Below are 19,586 nucleotides of genomic sequence, written 5' to 3'. Positions count from 1 at the left end.
ATTGATACTGGAGGATAGACTCTCACATATAGACACAAAAAGAAACAAACATGTTGTCAGAAACTCACACACATCACTCACTGCACCTGCAAAGGACCACATACGTACACCCACACATGCAGTGTTCACATGTAACTTACCCAAACCTTAAAGGCCTCTCAGGCGCAGTCCTCAGAAACTCTGCATGTACACAAACAAGACAATTCCCATCACAGCACATGAAGCCAAATCTCATTGTGCCTCAACTAGCAAGCCAATAAGGCAAAACACTCCACAACCCAATATTCTGGACATAGGAGTCCACTGTGAGATACACTGATGTCTCTCTTACCAGGCTGTATAAGGGGAGGTTACAGTTTGTTGCCTTTCAGGGATCACGATTCACCAGATCATGCAAGCACTCAGCTCACTTACCACTATGTACTAGTATGAGTCAGCCATGTGAATGTGAATGACCTATGTACCTCCTTGCACAATATGAAGAGAGACATGATTGAGCTCTCAGAATATGTGTCACAGGCAAGTATGAGTCTAGCATTGAGCAGCATTCTACCATCTCCAAGGATGATGCCAGAATATGAGCAGAAAATGATCACTTTTAACAACTGGCTTAGTTACTGGTCTTATTTCAAAGGGGTCTAATACTTATCAGCCTGGGTGGATATGGTTGGCAGATTACTCTGATTTGCCAGGGATGGTCTTCACTTGTCACCTTTAGGCTTTTGGATATTGGTCAAAACATTATTCACCCCTATAGTGCTTTTTTATGCATTGCCTAGCAGACAAACCTTCCAACATAAAAGCTACTCAGGACCAACTGAAGGTGTTACTGCATAATTGTTAGGAGCCTCAACAAGAAATTGCACTCCTTGGAAGCCTTTCCTTACCCTGGAGAATGCTGATGTCTGTGCAGTTACTGAAACATGGTTTAAAGCTATGGAAGGCACTTTGGCAGTGCATGGCTGTAATGCTTTTCATACATTCTGACCACCCACTGAGAAGTGAGAAATTGATTGAATGTCTTTCTTTCCTTCTTTCTTTCTTTCTTTCTTTCTTTCTTTCTTTCTTTCTTTCTTTCTTTCTTTCTTTCTTCCTTTCTTCCTTTCTTTCTTTCTTTCTTTCTTTCTTTCTTTCTTTCTCTCTTTCTTCCTTTCTTTTTGTTATTGATTTACACCTTGTTTCCAATTTTTAGTTATTTAAACAGTTTGATTGCTATGACTAGGGCTCTGTGTGTGTTTGTGTGTGTGCACATGTGCACAAATTCATTGTGGTATGCTAGAGATAATTCATTAAAATGAATATTTATAAATAATCATAAAGAATTACTTAATGCTTATGGTGTGTATATGATTTGTATTATTCACAATTAGATACAAACTATAAAAACAGATTTCTATTACACATAATATTACTTTACAGAAAACTAATTATAAAAATCCAAATTATTAATATAAGACAGAAATCATAGTGATTGTTTTCAGGGAGATGTAAGACTTGTGCCCAATAGCAATAATGCTCTATTGCATCAATAGATATGCAAAATCCAATTCAAGGCAAGTTGTTGGGTAGGCAGCTAGGTACACCTGTGATGATGCTTGTTTGGCTTGCTTGCTATTCTCTGGCTGACTATTTCTGATCTCTGTCTGCATTCAATTTTTCCCACACCCCCGCCCAGCTGCTGTTGTACTTTTTAACTTGGTGGCTTTTAAGTTGCCTGCCCCTGTGACTCCCCTGCACAGTCCCAGTAATCAAGGAGCCTCAATCCTCACAACTGGCAATAGTGGGGGACATAAACAATGGGAGGATGATACATAGACACACAGTAAAGTGCAATTGCCCTTAACAGGACACAGAAACCACAGTCAGTCTGGGGCTGGTTTCTCCCTCTTTCTCCAGATTCCCAATAAGAATCCCCACTGGCACAGCTATAGAGCTGAGATCACAGTTGAGTGGTGAAGCCAAAACCTCCAGCACCTGCTCTGTCCAACCAGTGCTTTGTGTCCCTGCCCACATAGCTGACACACACACACACACACACACACACACACACACACACACACACACACACACACACACACACACACACACACACACACACACACATATAAACACACTTTGAAATTTGATTTATATACAAACACACATGCCTGGGAAAGGCTGGCACAGGTCTACTAGCTATGCCTCCTTCTGCTCAGACTATAAGGTAGTTATCACTGCCGCCATCTACTCTTATCAGCTAGTCTAGGCCCTTAACAAAGGGTGGCCAATCCTACTGTGTTATGTTCTAATAATTCAAATGGTAGTTTTGACCAAGAGCCAGGCTGTTAGTCGTGGCCTGTATAGTGTCACCAAATACATATGCAAGTACTCTAAGAGCTTAAATGTATCTCACAAGTATCAGCCAAAGAGATAGGTTTAAATATATCTAATAATAAATAATAAAAGAATAAGCCAATACTGAGTCAATCAACACAGTACTTCAGAGTTCAAAATCACAGGAAATATTTTAAAACAACATTGCAGGACAGTCTCAAATAAATACAGAAAACATCTAAACTTATCTTTACTTTATTCCTAACTATATCTAAAAGAAAGTACTGTACTCTAGTTACTTACTATTAGCAAGGCAAGTGCAGATGGTGATGATGAGTGGATGTTCATGCTAGGTCCAAGACAAAATACAAAATGCCCAGTTTCTCTCTGAGAGAGTTCTTAAATCAATATCAAATATTACTGCTGGGGTAGCTTGGATGACATCACTTTTTGTCACCTGACTTCAGTTCCCAGGCTAAAACAGAAATTAAGAATTGAACAACTCTTTGTTAAAATACATATCCCTCAGAAGTTTGCAATCTTGAAAGTCATAAAACAATAAAACACTTACAAAACAATGCAGACGGCATCCTAGTTCTAGACATCTTGTCTCTTTGCTGCATGGAAACTAACTTTTATAACACAATCGTAAAACAACTTAATTTAAACTTATTTTCTTTAAATTTTGCAAGTTAATCTTCTATGTTCCAGCAGGGTATGCTGTGGTTACATTTTAAAGCTCAGTACATAACATACGGTTCTGTATAAATCATATAAATATTCACAAATGACATAGAATTATTTACAAAATTTCAGATAGCTGGGCTGGCAGCATGACAGCCTCTACTATAAATTTGATTTTGGGCACTCTTCCCAATCCCATCTCATCAGCTCATTCTACTGAGTATGCAGAGATAAGTTGGGGAGGCCCACCCCCTTAGTCTCTTAAACTTGAGTTATCTTCTGTTTCCTTTCTTCCCACTTACTAAAAAATACTTTATTCGGCTGTTTTTACTGTATCTGTGTTTCTTCTTACTTTATTACTTTATTTTGCTTGTTGTTGCTTGTTCTTAAAATGCTCAGTTGCATTTATTCTGCTGCATTTATCACTGCTTGTTAGTAGCCTGATTATATTGTAACTGTTATTCTAAGCCTCTTAGTTTTGATTTAAGCACTTGGGCTACAAACCAGGTATTTTACATTAGGAAGGTTTGTTGTCTAGACTCTCGTGACAGGAGAGGATAGCCTACATCCTTCTGAGCTGGAAATTGGTGGTTGAAGGCTTATTGTGTCTTTTGTTCTGAAAATATCTCAGTTCTGGTTTAAGCACTTGGGCTCCAAACCAGTTATTTTATATTAGGAAGGTTTGTGGTCTACACAGTTTGTTGGGGCTGCTCAGAATTTGGCATTCTTAGCAAGAAGTCTGGAGTCCATCTGAACAGAAATCCAAGGCATCCTGTGAAATCCTATAAAATAAGTATAATTTAAGCCTGTATTGTACTTTGTGAACTGTATTTTATTGAACCGCTGCTTAATTTTTACTGTCTTTTGCTGCTGTGACTGCTTCATTCAGCACTTTGTATCAATGCTACTTTTGCCTCAAATAGCATAGGCTACCTTCAGACTTGTTGACTCTAGATCTGTATCACTTGAGCACTAAAACCAGCCATCTTCCATTAAAAGTGCCTCCCTGCACCCTTGTGGCAGAAGTGCCTAGCTCAGGACCCACCTGAATTGGGTATTGCTGGAATAAGGCTCTGTGTGGGAATTTCCTATTGGTAGTTTGTCTTAAAACTGTTAAAATTCATTTGTATATATGCTTTGTGTTTGTGCGGGTTGGAGCCCATTTTACCAGAGCTGCTCAGAATTTGGCATTCTTAGCCAGAGATCTGGAGTGCATCTGAACATAAATCCAAGGCTTCTACTGAAATCTTCTAAAAGTAAGTATAATCTAAGCCTCTATTGCATTTTGTGAGATGCATTTTATTGAACTGCTGCTTCATTTTTATTGTTTCTTGCTGCTGTGACTGCTTAATTCTGTACTTTGTATAATTGCTACTTCTTCGTTAAGTAGCATAGTCTAGATTTAGACTTGCTGAATACAGACAGTTTGGTGTCACTTGAGCACTAAAACCAGCCATCTTACATTAAGAGGGCCTCCTTACACCCTTGTGGCTGAAGCATGTAGCTCAGGATCCATCTGAGTTGGGGATTGCTGGAATAAGGCCCTGTGTGGTGCTTTCCCATTGGTAGTTTGTGTTAAAACTGTTTAAAATGTTCACTTGTATTTAAGCCTCATGTTTTCACATAGCTATGCACCATACAAACGGGGGTTAGCGGTGCCCTGTATAGCGGCACGTTTTCCCTAAAGAACAATCAGTGGAACATTCAAAGGCTTCCCTGCTGCATTTCAGGAAACTCACATGTGCTGAATAAAAGCAAAAAAGAAATGGAGGCAAAAAAGCAATAAATAAAATAAATATTTAATAAAAACAGGATTAAGCACTTTCATCTGCTTGTATCATGGTGTAACAAATGTGTGCATTTAAGGATCTGATGAAGTCTATGATATAAGCAGATGAAAGCACTTAATCTTGTTTTTATTGTTTTTTTATTTGTGGATAATAAACTGTTCTGTGTGGTGCAGATGTGCCCTTTTCTGCCTTTTTGCCTCTGTTTTTTGTTTTTATTTAGTTCTTAGTTTTCTTTACATTTATGTTTTTCTAATATGTCTGCACTTAGATGTGCACTGCTGTACCGTGGGCAACACAGCTGTGCACTGAGCAGCATTGCCACACTTTTTAATCCCTAATCCTCAATAGAATAAATCTCCTTTCTAACCCTAGAGCAAAGTCTTATTTAAATTGCCCACCCCGTAACAGTAAACAGTAAACAGTATGTTGTCCATTGCTAGCATGCTGAAATTGAGGAGTTTAAAAAAGTAGATGTTACCAGGCAGTGTGAATTGTAATCCTCCATAATAATTTACAGTTATTATGTATTATTTATTATTAGTATTTTTTAGTTAATTTTGATGGTATCGATCAGTTATGTACTTAAGTGAGTAGGTCAGCTTGGATTGATTTTTATTTCTTAAGGTTAGCCTTTAGATAGTGCTTGTTGATGGTCTACGAGTAAGGAGGATATATATATATATATATATATATATATATATATATATATATATATATATATATATATATACACATATATATTTTTCAGAATATTTTTTCGAGTATTTCTTCAGAGTTTTTGGTATCATTATGGTTGGATGAGCATATATTTGCACTGTGTCAGCCATTTATAATGTTTAAAATGCATGTTTAAAATGCTTTTTTAGACAAATGCTTGTCAGTTAACTTTTTGTTTTAATTAAAATATTATTATTTTTATAATTTTTAAGACATTTTAGTGAAAGTATAATAGGGGCAATGTTAAAAGTTAATTTATAAGGTGATTTTAAATGCTCATGTTATGCAAAGTTTCAGTGTTGACGTCATGTGTTTGTATTTAAATCACTCTAAGAAGTGGCGTGTTATTTTAAATTCTAACTTCTGATGAAGTTGGCGAAGTGTCGCTGACGAAAAGTTTTCAGTGGTTGATCGTATTTACGTGTTGTAAAGTGGATTTCTAATTATTTTAGCATTCTGGTGGATCGTTCATCTGGCTCATGTTCTTTTTCCTGTTACAATGGACAGTCAGTTTCCCAACATTTCTCCAACCAACCTGATTGACATGGACATCCTGAGGCAATGTAGTAATTGATTCATGTATACTGACAACCATTTGCTTCTATAGCAAACAAATACAATATGTGAGAGCTGTAACTATACTATGAAACTGGAATCAATCCCCTCACGTAACAATAAACAAGGCATCAAACAGATTGTCAGCACACACCTCTCCTCTCACACAAGATAACGTTATGACACATAAACCCAAATACATGAAGGTACTCACTAAGAGCCTACCAAAGGACCAGAGAATTCCCAAGGGCAAATAACTCATACTAGAGAAAGACCAAAATCTATTACACATAACAACACACAAACCAGTGTCTCAGCGAATAAGCCCCTAAGCCAGAACACCTCAAAACCAAATGTTCTGGCCATATGAAATTCCATAGTGAGACACACGGATGTCCCCCTCACCAGGCTGGACAAGGAGAAGGTCATGGTCAGCTGCCTGTCAGATACCAGGATCCATCAAATCATGCATGCACTCAAGTCACTCAACAACAAATACCGTTATGACTCTGTCATAGTACATGTTGAGGTGAATGACATGAGGCTTACCTCCCTGGACTATATTAAGAGGGATATGACTGAACTCTCAGATTGTGTGCTCTAGACAATAAACAAAAAAATTACTGACTTCAACAACTGGCTTAGCTTCTGGTGTCAATCCAGGGGGATCCAGTATCTGTCAGCCTGGAAAGACATGGTCGACAGATCACGCTCCTTTGCCAGAGATGGTCTTCACCTGTCTCCTCTAGGATTTTGAATACTGGCAAAAACATTTGCCTCCCCATAGTGCCTTTTTTAGCCAATAGCAAAATAACAACACTTCCAACATAAAAAAAATCCACTACAGACAGACTCAAGGTTATGCTTTTTAATGCTAGGAGTCTAAACAAGAAACTGCACTGCCTGGAAGTTCTCCTCACCTTGGAAGATGCTGAAATCTGTGCAGTCACTGAGACTTGGTTCAAGGCCATAGAGAACACCCCAGCTGTGCAAGGTTGCAATGTCCTCCACATGGTCAGATCTCAAAACGAGCATGAAAGAATCAAAGGTGGAGGTGTAACCATCTTCATTAAATCCAAATACACCTCGGGAATGGTTAAACAGTACAACTCTCTTCAGCTACTCCAGGTCCAAATAACTATAGGTAAAACACCCTACTACATCATTGCTAGCTACAGGCCCCCCACCATGAATCATGAGAAGCACACCACCTACATGGACTTGCTTGAGTCACTCACTGTACAGCGAAACACCTTGGTCATGGGAGATTTAAACTATTATTATATCAAGTGGGCAACATACATGAGCACAAGCTTAATTGCCCTGAGGTTCCTGGACTTGTTAATACAAATGCCCTGGAACAGTTAGTCTGCACCCCCACAAGACGCTCAAATGTTCTGTATTTAGTACTTACCAGTATGGGGGGGGGGTCACTGCACTACTCCCTGTCTTCTGCCCTCCCTAGTAAGGCCAGACCATAAATCTATCTCATTCAAAGTAATGATCAGACCTGATACCTTCTGAGGAACAATAAAAAATGAGAAACTTCTCCAAAACAAACTATAGCCTACTAAGTGATTATTTGAAAAGTTTCAAACCACCTGCTAACAAAGCCAAAACTGACTCCTGTGCAGAGGGGTACACAAATGCCCAGTATAACCACTTAAACAACTGTACTGACTCTGCTGTACCTGACAGAATCAAAACCAAGTCCTCCCATAAAAACAAGCCACCCTGGTGGACTTCGAGAATAAACAGGTTATATAACAAAAGGAAGAAACTGATATCTAAGAAGAAGAGGAAACTTAGTCAGCAAAAAAAGAATACCCTACGCAGATTGAACAATCAAAGCAGGTATCTGATATAGTCCTCTAAATCAAGTTATGAGGCTAAATTAACTTCCCTAGCTAAAGACAGTCATAAGGCATTCTTTAGCTACATCCAGAATCTAAAAGGGAATACTCAGTTATGTGCCAAACTCATAGTGGATGGTACCACATGGTCAGATCTCAAAATGAGCATGAAAGAATCAAAGGTGGAGGTGTAACCATCTTCATTAAATCCAAATACACCTCGGGAATGGTTAAACAGTACAACTCTCTTCAGCTACTCCAGGTCCAAATAACTATAGGTAAAACACCCTACTACATCATTGCTAGCTACAGGCCCCCCACCATGAATCATGAGAAGCACACCACCTACATGGACTTGCTTGAGTCACTCACTGTACAGCGAAACACCTTGGTCATGGGAGATTTAAATTAACTTCCCTAGCTAAACACAGTCATAAGGCATTCTTTAGCTACATCCAGAATCTAAAAGGGAATACTCAGTTATGTGCCAAACTCATAGTGGATGGTACCACTCACAGTTACCCTGAGGAAATTGCCAACATGTTAGCTGACAGATTTGGTGCAAACTTCACCCCAAAGCATATCTGACAGCTGTCCTCTTCTCAGTATCCCCAATGAGCTGGTCATATACAAACTCTCCAAGGCCAAAAATACTTCTTCTGTAGGACCAAATAACATCTCAAGCTGTTTACTAAACAACCTAAAACATGACCTAGTGGATCCACATGGCACGCTTTTTTAGCCATAGCCTGAGAACTGGCTTTGTTCCAGCAGAGTGGAGAACAGCAACTGTAATCCCCTTGCACAAAGGGGGTCCATCAACCAACCCAGAAAAACTTAGAAGATAAGTAGATAAATATAAATAAAAAGTACAAAATAAGCAATTTATTGATGACCCAAAAGAGATTTATAGAGAACTGGGAAAAAAGGTAAAAGGAATTGAAAGACCACCAAAAAAGAAGAAATAGATGGATTTTGGAGAAGTATCTATGAAGATCCTGTGGAACACAACAAATATGCTAAATGGGTAGAAGAAGTAAAAAAAGGAACAAGAAGTTTAAAGGTGCAGGATATGAAATGGGATGAAGTTACGGCCAGAGAGATTGAAACAAAGTTAAGAAAAGCCTCTAATTGGAAAAACCCAGGCTAAGATGCAGTACCTAACTTCTGGCTAAAGGTATTAAGATCTTTGCATAAAGATTTAGCCATGAGTAAGAGCTATTTATATGTACACCCTGAACAGACACCAGCCCGGCAACAACAGTAAAATGAATGCTCCTACTTAAAAGCAAACCAGCAAGCTACCCTAAACCCTATAGACCAATAGCTTGCCTTCCCACGACATGTAAACTATACACTGGAATTGATGATGACAGAGTTTATAGTCATTTAGAAGAACAATCAATTATGGCATTAGAACAAAGGGGTAATAAAAGAAATTTGTATGGAACAAAGGATCATTTTTTTGTTAAATAAAGTCATAGTGGAATAGGCATGGATAGACTACAAAAAAAAAACATTTGACAGTATCCCACATTCATGGATAAAAGAGTGCTTAAAAATGTATAATATGCACACTACACTGATCATCTACATCACAGAGACCATGAAACAGTGACAAACCACTCTGCATTTAAGCCATGATAAAGGGAAAAATTATTATTCCAGGGATAACAATTCAATGTAGGATATTCCAGGGTGACTCTCTGTCACCACTGCTCTTTTGTCTTGCCCATTAAGCTGTCTGCTTAACAGATTAGGTCATAGCTATAATTTGGCTCCCAGAATGCAACAAAGTGTAAAAACTTCTCATCTTCTCTTTGTAGATGATTTAAAACTGTATAGACCATCAGATGAGGAACTGAAAGCAGAACTGCAAGTAGTCAAAACTTTTTCAAATGATATAAGAATGTCATTTGGTCTTGATAAATGTGCAAAAGCAACGTCTAAAGCAGGAAAGCTGCAGCACCAAAGAAACATCAGTTTGGGATACGAATGTGATATAAAAGAACCTAAGCAAGAGGGAGTGTATAAATATTTGGGAACTGATGAAGGATCAACAACAAAACATGAGCAAATGCAAATAAAACTCAGTATAGAATATTTTAGAAGACTTAAACTAATCCTGAACACAGAGTTGACATCTAGGAACAAAGTTCAAGCTATAAACCATTTGCTCGTCCTTTACTAACTTACAGTTTTGGAGTGATTGACTGGCCCCAAAAGATGTAAGACAGATTTGACAAGAAGGATGCTTCATGCTCATCAAATGATTTATAAAAATCAGTGCATACCAATATAATATATTCCCAGTTTTGAAGGAGGTTAGAACCTCCTTGAAATGGATTACATGTATAGATCTGCAATCATGGGACTGCATACATATTAGCTGACCTCACAAGACCCAAACATAGTGAAAGTTTTGAAACATGATAAGAATAAATCTAAGATGACTTCCATGCTTAGTTTGGCAGAAGCATATCAGCATCAAGCAGGAATGGAAATCAAACCAGAAGTAGATAAAAATCTGGCAGTAACTGAATGTGCCAAAAAACAAAAGAAAAAATATAAGGTGAAGGATTAGATTAGAAGGCAAGAAATGTGGAAAATATATAAATATAGTTGCAGGCATAGAGAACTCCTGGAACAACATCATGTTGATCAGGATCGAATGCAGGAATGGTTAAGGACAGGTGGATTCAAAACAAAGAATGAAAGGTTAATATTGGTGGCCCAAGATAGTGGACTATGTACACGTTGGTTTACAAAGTCCATTGAACATGTGGGAGAAACAGACAAATGTAGGTTTTGTAAAACAGAACTGGAAACAGTTGCACACATTGCTGCTGGTTGTGATACGAAATGTAGAAGGACTGTATACAGAAAGGCATAATAATGTGGCAAGACTATTGCACTGGGGATTGTGCAAATATTATAATACTGAAGTAGCTGAAAAACACTAGAAACAAGAGCCACAAAGCATCATAGAAAATGATGAAGTCTACATCAAATGGGCTCAGCGGTTAACAACAGTTCAAAGGGCAGATGCATAAAAAACAGATATAGTGGTCCAAGAAAAGAAGACAAAAGTAGCATTGATCATTGAAATTGCTACACCCAGTAACTACAGTGTCTTGCATGCAGAAAGACACAAAGTCATAAAATATCAGGATTTGCAGGCAGAAACAAGAGCAATTTGGAAGAAAGATACCCAAACAGTTCCAATAGTAGTAGGAGTAACGGATCTTGTAAAAAAGCATCTACAATCTTACTTAGATGTTACCTATGCATGTAATTCCTTATGAATTGCAAGAGTAATTACTGGGCACATTGCAGGTGCTGCACAGAGCACTTCTGGCTAACATCAAAGATTGAAACAATACTAATTTCATGAACTTTAGTCATACTTTGACTTAGGAATGGGGTCAATTCCCGACATGCTTTTAGAAACCCAAAAGACTTGGAGAAATTAAAAAAAAACTGGGAATTAACCCATATATCACTAGATAACTACACAACTGGCTCACCTACAGAGCCCATACTGTCCAAGTTGGGAATTCCACCTTCACCAATAACAAGGTTATATTCTGGATCCTCTACTGTTTGGAATATATTTCTTGGAAGTCCAGGCAAAAGTACACAGCCTGTGGCTTACATTTCCAGATGACTGTAAACAGACAGCAATCACTAAGTTCCCTAAAGATACTAGCATATTACAGGAAGGTTAACACAGAGAAATGATTGGTGCCAAACCACAAACTAAAACTAAATGTAAAAAAGTGCATCATTGTCCCCTATGTCAAAGAGGTAAATGCTGAAAATTAGAGTGTAGGCAGTACCACCCTAAGCCTGAACCCAATGGTATGTGACTTGGGAACACAAGTTGATAGCAGTCTAAACTTTGATCACCATGTGTCCATGGTGGAAAGGAAAGCCTTTTACAATGCACATCTCATATTTAAGAGCATGGCATCCAAGACCAAAGATGTTATAACTCTTCTGTTTTCCACCCTCATCAGACCACTAATAGAGTACAATGCTCACTTTTGCATGTACCTCACCAGGCACCTGCAGCAGCTGGAGAGACCACAGAGGATCCTGACCAAGAGAATTCAGGGACTCCAAAATATGACCTGCATGGAAAGACTGAAAGCTCTGTCACTGTACTTTGAGCCTTACATGCTGCTGAGAGGTGACCTGTGCCTCTTCTACAGAGAAAACTCTGACCCTGCCCTAACGGAAATGCTGCATGTCAGCAAATCAAATGTTACAAGAGTCACTCACTATAGAGATCTCAGCCTAGCCTGTCACTTAACAAAAACATGCCAGAGAGACATATATTTCTCCTAGAGACTGCTGCTACTCTTGAATAAACTCTCTATTCACATTAAGCAGAGTTCTTCAATGACTCTGTTTAAGCACAACCTAGACAACTGGATATGAGACCGTAAATTCACCCCTGGAGTAGAATCTATGTCCCTCATGGATAGGGGCAGTCAGTGCTGGTCATAGATTTGCTCTGCAAATAATCAAACCATCTAACAACTGTCAATTAGGGAACATGGGTATTACATGGCGAGGCTTGTAAAGGCCCTAGGACCATCTAGTAGCATCCTATGAACCTATCAACCTAAGATAAAATGGTGCAGGTCAGAAAAAAAATCAGTATTAGCTGCGTGGTGCATTCATAGAGCTATGTAGAGAAGCATGTCAGTGGTCTTGCACTGGACTGCACAAACTCTTGAGAACTCAAGCCTAGTTCCTAACAGTTAGAGTAAATAGGCAACAGCTACAGGAAGCACTCTTTAACCATCACATGCCAACAGGGGAACAATGGGAGAAGAAGGGCACACTTTTTTTGTGGGGATAATTTATAGTTCAACCTTATTTATGCACACACACACACACACACACACACACACACACACACACACACACACACACACACACACACACACACACACACACACGTACATATTCAGTTAATCAAAGCTTCATTTGACTGACAACCTAAATGTCATAAAAAATAACAACAAAACAAAATAAAAAGAAATTGACAGACCAGTGTGCATGCTCCTTGACATAATCTTGGAGCATGCAATGTAAATAATGTTTTTCTTTGGTGTGTGGAAGAGGGGCAATACAACCTGCAGCTACCACAGTTCCCCGTTACTTAACATGTAAATATGTATTATATATATATATATATATATATATATATATATATATATATATATATATATATATATATATATATATGTGTGTGTGTGTGTATTGGTCTACTTTGTTTCATTGAAAGCTCATTTCACTGAATTTGAATTCACCCTCACCAAATTGCTGAAAGCTCAAATTACTGAAAACTCATTTCACCGAATCATTTCACTGAAGTGAAGTACTGGCACTGTGGTAGAGTACTGTAAGGCAAGTAAAAGGTATATGCCTTTTTCCCCACTGTAGAGCAATCCTGGAGTTAGTATATATAATTAGTGGGGTGTGGGGGGCATAACCCCTTGCATTGGGGGTGTTGGGGGTATACACCCCAACTAGTTTGGTTTTATATTATATTTCACCGAAAGCTTCAAAGCAATACATTTTAAACCATAGGCATGTATACTTACAACACCAATGACTAACTCTTTCCAGAAGACATATACTGTTCAGACAAGCTCCACGTGGGTTTACAGAGTGGTCCTAGCAGCAGGGAACTCAGAAAAGTGACTACCTTCTGGATTTAAGTATCTTTGCTTTTTTTTCACTTGAAATAGCTTCTGTAGCTTACCTTGAACTAGCCTGAACTGTTTTTTAACTGATTGCTGCATTATTTTAAAATCTGCACTTAAAGTTACATTTTAGTCGAATTTGATCGAAAGTTTGCTTGTTTGTTTGTTTAATTTAACTGTGGAGGCTGCCCACTAAAGTGTGCTAGCCTGTGTAACTAATTTATCACTGTTTCTGCATTTTCTGTGTGTTTCTACCAAAAAAAGAAAAAAACAAAAAAAATAATCCTTGTTTTACCGCCTTCCTCGACTAGTTTAGACCAGTTTACAGGCATTGCTGTATTCTGGGCTGTGGTGTAGTTCCTGTGTTGTCCATTACCTTACTTGGATAGAAGGAAGTTTCTTTGCTCATCAGTGGGAGTGGGGAGCCTTGAGCAGCCTACCTGTCCTTGGGGAAGTGACCTCAGCACAAGAAGCTGTAGTAATTGGTTGTTTGGGACCATTTCTAGCTCTTTTGTAGTTCACTGTTTAAAATCCGCCTCTGGGCATTTTTTTCTAGCTATACTGCTCAGACAAGCTCCACGTGGGTTTACAGAGTGGTCCTAGCAGCAGGGAACTCAGAAAAGCGACTACCTTCTGGATTTAAGTATCTTTGCTTTTTTTTCACTTGAAATAGCTTCTGTAGCTTACATTGAACTAGCCTGAACTGTTTTTTAACGGATTGCTGCATTATTTTAAAATCTGCACTTAAAGTTACATTTTAGTCAAATTTGATCTAAAGTTTGCTTGTTTGTTTAATTTAACTGTGGAGGGTGCCCACTAAAGTGCGTTAGCCTGTGTAACTAATTTATCACTGTTTCTGCATTTTCTGTGTGTTTCTACCAAAAAAACAAAAAAACAAAAAAAATCCTTGTTTTCCCGCATTCCTCGACTAGTTTAGACCAGTTTACAGGCATTGCTGTAGTCTGGGTTGTGGTGTAGTTCCTGTGTTGTCCATTACCTTACTTGGATAGAAGGAAGTTTATTTGCTCACCAGTGGGAGTGGGGAGCCTTGAGCAGCCTACCTGTCCTTGGGGGAAGTGACCTCAGCACAAGAAGCTGTAGTAATTAGTTGTTTGGGACCATTTCTAGCTCTTTTGTAGTTCACTGTTTAAAATCCGCCTCTGGGAGTTTTTTTCTGGCTATACTGCTCAGACAAGCTCCACGTGGGTTTACAGAGTGGTCCTAGCAGCAGGGAACTCAGAAAAGTGACTACCTTCTGGATTTAAGTATCTTTGCTTTTTTTCACTTGAAATAGCTTCTGTAGCTTACCTTGAACTAGCCTGAACTGTTTTTTAACTGATTGCTGCATTATTTTAAAATCTGCACTTAAAGTTACATTTTAGTCAAATTTGATCTAAAGTTTGCTTGTTTGTTTGTTTAATTTAACTGTGGAGGCTGCCCACTAAAGTGTGCTAGCCTGTGTAACTAATTTATCACTGTTTCTGCATTTTCTGTGTGTTTCTACCAAAAAAAAAAAAACAAAAAATAATCCTTGTTTTCCCGCCTTCCTCGACTAGTTTAGAACAGTTTACAGGCATTGCTGTATTCTGGGCTGTGGTGTAGTTCCTGTGATGTCCATTACCTTACTTGGATAGAAGGAAGTTTCTTTGCTCACCAGTGGGAGTGGGGAGCCTTGAGCAGCCTACCTGTCCTTGGGAGAAGTGACCTCAGCACAAGAAGCTGTAGTAATTGGTTGTTTGGGACCATTTCTAGCTCTTTTGTAGTTCACTGTTTAAAATCCGCCTCTGGGCATTTTTTCTGGCTATACTGCTCAGACAAGCTCCACGTGGGTTTACAGAGTGGTCCTAGCAGCAGGGAACTCAGAAAAGCGACTACCTTCTGGATTTAAGTATCTTTGCTTTTTTCACTTGAAATAGCTTCTGTAGCTTACCTTGAACTAGCCTGAACTGTTTTTAACTGATTGCTGCATTATTTTAAAATCTGCACTTAAAGTTACATTTTAGTCAAATTTGATCGAAAGTTTGCTTGTTTGTTTGTTTAATTTAACTGTGGAGGCTGCCCACTAAAGTGTGCTAGCCTGTGTAACTAATTTATCACTGTTTCTGCATTTTCTGTGTGTTTCTACCAAAAAAACAAAAAGACAAAAAAATAATCCTTGTTTTCCCGCCTTCCTCGACTAGTTTAGAACAGTTTACAGGCATTGCTGTATTCTGGGCTGTGGTGTAGTTCCTGTGATGTCCATTACCTTACTTGGATAGAAGGAAGTTTCTTTGCTCACCAGTGGGAGTGGGGAGCCTTGAGCAGCCTACCTGTCCTTGGGAGAAGTGTATTCAGCACAAGAAGCTGTAGTAATTGGTTGTTTGGGACCATTTCTAGCTCTTTTGTAGTTCACTGTTTAAGATCCGCCTCTGGGCATTTTTTTCTGGCTATACTGCTCAGACAAGCTCCACGTGGGTTTACAGAGTGGTCCTAGCAGCAGGGAACTCAGAAAAGCGACTACCTTCTGGATTTAAGTATCTTTGCTTTTTTCACTTGAAATAGCTTCTGTAGCTTACCTTGAACTAGCCTGAACTGTTTTTTAACTGATTGCTGCATTATTTTAAAATCTGCACTTAAAGTTACATTTTAGTCAAATTTGATCGAAAGTTTGCTTGTTTGTTTAATTTAACTGTGGAGGCTGCCCACTAAAGTGTGCTAGCCTGTGTAACTAATTTATCACTGTTTCTGCATTTTCTGTGTGTTTCTTCCAAAAAAAACAAAAAAATAATCCTTGTTTTCCCGCCTTCCTCGACAAGTTTAGACCAGTTTACAGGCATTGCTGTATTCTGGGCTGTGGTGTAGTTCCTGTGTTGTCCATTACCTTACTTGGATAGAAGGACGTTTCTTTGCTCACCAGTGGGAGTGGGGAGCCTTGAGCAGCCTACCTGTCCTTGGGGGAAGTGACTTCAGCACAAGAAGTTGTAATAATTGGTTGTTTGGGACCATTTCTACCTCTTTTGTAGTTCACTGTTTAAAATCCGCGTTTGCATGGCTTTGCGCAGTCGTGCGCATAGCGCAGCACTGGTTAAACAAGGTTAAACTTTTTCTGGCTCCGCCAAGTCTGCTCTTCAAACTTTCCCTTAAGGAAGCTCTACTCTTAGTATAACCAGACTACTCACTGTATTATAAGCTTAGCACTTGTTCTCAATACTTCTCTACTAAGTAAGCACTCTCGTACTAAGTAAAGCCCTACATCTACTTACCACCCCTGTGAATATCCACTTCCCTTAAAGGTATACCACTCCCTTATACTGTTCTAGCATGTCGAGTGGTAGATTACTGGCGTCGTCTCCAGTTCAGCTGGTCAATCTGGGTATCTTGAGACAATGCTACAATTGTCTCATGTACACAGACAACCCTCTCCTCCTCCCAACAAACACAAATACATGTGAGAGATGCAACTATATAGCCAAACTGGAGGCTGAACTCTCTCAACTCAGGGCTGGCATGACCAGACAGGAGGAGATGGCAACCACACACACAACAATCCCAGTCCCACATAGACCTACCACAACTGCAAACCAAACACATAAAAACACAAAGACATACTCGGAGGCTCTAATAAATAACTTACCAAAACAACAGAGGCTCCCAAAGCAGACTTCCAAAAATCCACCACCTCAAAACAAAACACATGCAACACATACTTCAATAAATCAGTGTGTCGACCAATCGCAGCCCTTAAGGCCAAACACCTTGCCTGATACACTAGTAATAGGTGACTCCATAGTCAGACACACTGATGTCCCACTGACCAGGCTGAACAAGGAGAAGGTGACTGTGAGCTGTCTATCGGGAGCTAGGATCCGCCACATAACACACGCACTCAGGTCACTCCAAAGCAAGTACAAATATGACTCCATCATTGTCCATGCTGGTGTGAATGACCTGAGACGTACCTCCCTGGACTACATGAAAAGAGACATAGAGGAGCTCTCCGATTATGTAGCCCAGGCTGGTATGACCCTGACCCTGAGCAGCATCTTGCCCTCACCAAGAATGATACCACAATATAAAGACAAGATGATCAGCTTTAACAATTGGCTCAAGTACTGGTGTCATTCTAAGGGGATCCAATGTCTGTCTGCCTGGGATGATATGTTGGACAAGCCACACTGCTTTGCAAGGTATGGCTTACACCTGTCACCACTGGGCTTCCGGATATTGGCTTAGGCTCTTGCCACCCCCATAGTGCCTTTTTTAGGCAAGGCTCAAAAGACAAACCCACCTCCTTAGAAAACAAAAATGGAAAAAAACTAAGGGTAATGCTGCTCAATGCCAGAAGTCTAAATCTCAAGATGCAGGCACTTGATGCACTCCTCAGCATGGAGAACATCGATGTCTGTGCAGTAACTGAAACCTGGTTCAAGGCTCCTGAGAGCACCCCAGCGCTACAAGGCTATACCTCGTATCATGCTTTTTGGCCCCAAAACCCGGGCCGAACCACAAAGGGAGGGGGAGTGTCCGTAGCAACACATGAAGCATCAGAGACCATACAGGTGCAACTAACCATAGGCAAAACTGCTATACAACTGGTAGCATGTTACAGACCACCCTCCCAATCTCAAGAACCCCACTCAGCCTTCCTGAAGACATTGGAGGATATGAATGTATCACAAAATACCATCATACTGGGAGACTTCAACTACCCAAACATAGATTGGGTACATTATTCTAGCCCTAATACCCTAGCCCAAAGGTTCCTGGAATTCATAAATTCAAATGCACTGGAACAACTAGTCACCTCTCCCACTAGGGGAGATAATATACTAGACCTGATCATCACAAACATGGGGACAAAATGCTCCACACACGAAGTATACCCCTCACTAGTGAGATCTGACCACAAACTAATCACCCTGGATATACATATCCCACCTCCACCCCAGCACAAAAGGCCACAGTGAAAAACTTCTCAAAAGCAGACTTCACTCTTCTTAAGACTGAGATGGTATCCTTTAAGCCCACTGTGCCAGTGGATACCACATCCCACAATGCCGAATCCTTCACAAATGCTTTCTATGGACATCTCCAAGAATGCATGGATCATGCAATCCCAAACAAATCCAAGTCCTTCTCCACCAAATGTAAGCATCCTGTCTGGTGGACCTCAGCCATAAACAAATTGTATAACAAAAGAAGGAAGCTACTGCCCGTCAGAGTGAAATCCCATGAAGGGAAGACATCTCTGATCAACATTAGCAGAAAACTACGTTCTCTCATAAAAACATCCAAGGCAATCTTTGAGAGAAAAATCGCTAAGGACACTAAAGATAACCACAAAGCCTTCTTCAGCTATGTTAGAAACCTGGGCGGAAACCCTCAGATATGCTCAGAGTTTGTTCACAACAAAAAAAATACACTGAACCCACAGATATTGCCAACATTCTGGCTGACAGGTTCAGTGCAAATTTCTCCCCTCCTTCACCCCCAAAAGAAGAAATACTTATCCCAGCTGAATGTAATCTCCCTGTCATCTCAGATGTCCAAGTGAGAACTGCCCTAAACAAAGCCAAAAACACAGCATCAATGGGACCTGACAGTATCCCGGGGTGCGTGTTACGTGAACTCCAAGAGGAGCTAAACCCACACATAAAAATGCTATTTAACCTTAGCCTTACTTCGGGAAATGTACCTGAACATTGGCGTACAGCAGCAGTGATCCCACTCCACAAGGGGGGTGCCTCTACAGACCCTGGAAACTACCGCCCCATAAGCTTAACTGGCCTGGTCTGCAAAGCTATGGAAAGAATCATTATGGAACTCATAAACAGAGACATAGGGGACCTACAGACACTTGACCCCACCCAGTTCGGCTTTGTAAAGGGCAGATCCTGCCTTTTAAACCTGGTTGACTTTTTCAAAACAGTCACTAGAGCCATTGATGAGGGCAAAGCAGTCCATACAGCATACCT

The sequence above is a fragment of the Protopterus annectens genome, chromosome 1.part0 (genome assembly GCF_019279795.1).
Source record: "Protopterus annectens isolate FY-2018-M chromosome 1.part0, PAN1.0, whole genome shotgun sequence".
Classification (NCBI taxonomy): domain Eukaryota; kingdom Metazoa; phylum Chordata; order Ceratodontiformes; family Protopteridae; genus Protopterus; species Protopterus annectens.
Note: the sequence above shows the minus strand (reverse complement) of the source record.